Genomic DNA, 2,891 nt, shown 5'->3' on the forward strand with positions numbered 1-2,891 from the left:
TTATAAATTCAAAGCTTATAGAAGAGCAAAAGCAAAAGTTGAAAATAATAGTACAAAATTATACGACATTGGCTGTTTCTATTTTTCTTTTAAAGAAAATTAAAGTTAAATTCTTATTCCTTTGGTTCAAAAAAGAAAAAAAAGCAGTTAAATTAAATTTAACTATAAAAATCTAACAAAATCTTCGAGAAATAGATTATAAATAATTGATTTATAAAAAAACTTAATTTAAATTAAATTTAATTGAAAAATCTAACAAAAGTAATTGATTTAAAAAGAAAAACAAATTTTAAATTAAATTTAACTAACCAAAATCTTAAAACAAATTAAAAAAATCAATTTAACTAAATATTATTAAACATTTAAATTTAAAACTAAATCTAATTTTTTTAAAATTATTCCATACTTTATATATATCTATATTTCACATATTTTGTTCAAGTAACTAAATTGGATTAGAAATTAGCAATAAAAAAACAACCTTAAAATCTAATTTACTAACTCAAATAATTTTCATATATGTATACATGATTTTGTTTCGAAATTTTAATCGCGACGACATTTCCATAAGTATATTACTTATATATTAAGATATGATGGTTAAAAAATGCTGTTATAGGCTAATTAATCTACAATTAAAGTCTTATTTATTAATTTAAAAAATTTGTATAAATAAAACTAAAAAGAGAAATAATAAATACTTATCAAACATATTTTTGTTTCTATTTCTGTTTTTCAAGAAACACTAAGGGCGTTTGTTTCATGGGATGGTTATCTAGATGCCCGTGTTTGTTTGATAGGAATGTTGGATTCACGGGCATTCTTAGATGCCCGGAAATCTTAGGATGTTTATACGGGAAACATCTGAGCAATTTTAGATACCCTCCTGTAACATGGGTTTCTAAGATTCCCGTGTTGAGGGCATCTTCTTTTGACAATTTTGTCCCTCATCGTTTTTCTTCTATAATATTTTTTCATCAATAATATTTATTTCTCATTTATTTTATATTATTTTAAAAATAAATATATGCACTAATTCATTGATAAATGTCTAAATATAATTTTATTTATATGCTACAGTTAGATTTAAAATAAACATGAGTCAATGATATAATATTTTTATTTGTTTTTAATTCAAATCTAGGGTGCAATCTTTTGTTTATTTTACTATTTCAATAGTCACCAAACATAAACTAAAATTGACATAAAAATATAATATTAAATTAATAAAAATACAATTTTTATATGTATTCAAATAATATTAAATTTAAGGGCATTTTTGGAGTATTACATAAATTTACAATATTCCCATCAATAAATCCGCAAAACAAATCTAGTAATCAAAAATATTCCCAGATATCCTTATAAAATTTCTTACAAAACAAAAGTGGTTATTTGAAATTTCGTATATCTGTATATCTAAAATTAAGTGCATATGGGATTTCAGGCATGTCGGACCATTCCCAAAAAACAAACGGCCGCTAAGAGAAATGATTACCAAACGCATTCTTGTTTTTAGTTCTAAAAAAATTAGAAACAAGAAATAGAAAATGGAAAACAAGGAACAAAGAAACAGGAAATGAGAACGTTACTCAACGGACTCGAAAATTTCCACGATTTCGTTGAATTAATAATAGTAGCTGCACTATAAACTTATTCCCAAGGCAAGTTATGACTTTTATTCATCAACTCATTGACATATGCCTTCTTAATATTAAAATCCACGCTCTTTTATTGCTCTTTTATTTTAGTTAAAACCGTCATCTTTAGTATGGCTTTTGTCCTCTAATGTTTCCTCTAGGTCATAGTTGCAAATGATGAACGAACCACCACTTTTGCACCTTACTTTTGCACATCCAATTCTCACAGAATTTCTCCACACCACTTGAGTATAATGGCCACACACCTTACCAGAGGCGCATGAATTAGTGGTGTAGTTGTAGAACTGCTTCTCGTCCACCCACAACTTTACTGCACTGGTGCCTCCCAAGTTGGCGCTGCCCCACGCAATATTTTCCCCATAAGGCCCACCGGAGTGCACTAAGCTACAATCCTCAACGCGCTTGTTGGCATATTGTCTGACTGTAGTTTGCCACCTTCTCATCCCACTGGATGGGCCCGACGCCAACTTGGGCACGAGCGGTGTTGTGGACGTTGATGTAGTCTTGAGGGGAGTCTTGGGCCAGAGAGGGAAGTGTGGGGAAGGTCAGGACACAGAGGAGGGAGAGGGAGAGGGAGATCTTGAGAAGATGAAGATACATGTTTTGGGTTTTGGAGTTGGAGAATGGATTGGAAGATGGGTGTGGAGAAATGGGATATGCCCATGGTTGTTATTTGTAGGCATCGAGTTTTGGAAAATTATGTTAACACTTAGTTCAACGACTTGCACGAGCGGGAATTTAACTGTCAACCTTTCAAATGTTTTTATCTGCTAAATTATATTTCAATTCGACAAAATATTAAGTTAACTATGTAATTGGATTCCTAGATTAGGGTTTTTTTTCCAATAAATATATATATATATATATATTTAAATTATATTTGAATTTGACAAAATATTAGGTTAACTATGTAATTGGATTCGTAGATTAGGGTTTTCTTTCCAATAAAATCATATATATATATATATTTGACCTAATTAATGGCACACATTTGTTACATGACAAAATCTTGAATCATTTATATAAATAGTTTAAATTAAATATATATTTTCAAATATAGCATAAAGTTTATAACATAATCCAAGTAAAACTCAAACTCAAATATGATTTGAAACACGTCAAGAACGGTCACATTTATGCTACATTTCAAAAAATATGAAAAATTCTACGTCTTTTTTAAATACATATTAAATTTATACTATGAGAAACTTTCCTAAAACATTTTGTAAG

The 2,891-nt window shown here is 28.6% G+C and overlaps 1 pseudogene; it reads right to left on the minus strand.

Moving 5' to 3' along the window:
- Window positions 1–1,491: 1,491 nt before the first annotated feature.
- On the minus strand, window positions 1,492–2,326 carry LOC111017374 (pathogenesis-related protein 1-like; annotated as a pseudogene).
- Window positions 2,327–2,891: the final 565 nt, after the last annotated feature.

The sequence above is a fragment of the Momordica charantia genome (genome assembly GCF_013281855.1).
Source record: "Momordica charantia cultivar OHB3-1 chromosome 4 unlocalized genomic scaffold, Mcharantia_2.0 BLBB01000004.1, whole genome shotgun sequence".
In the NCBI taxonomy this organism is placed as follows: domain Eukaryota; kingdom Viridiplantae; phylum Streptophyta; class Magnoliopsida; order Cucurbitales; family Cucurbitaceae; genus Momordica; species Momordica charantia.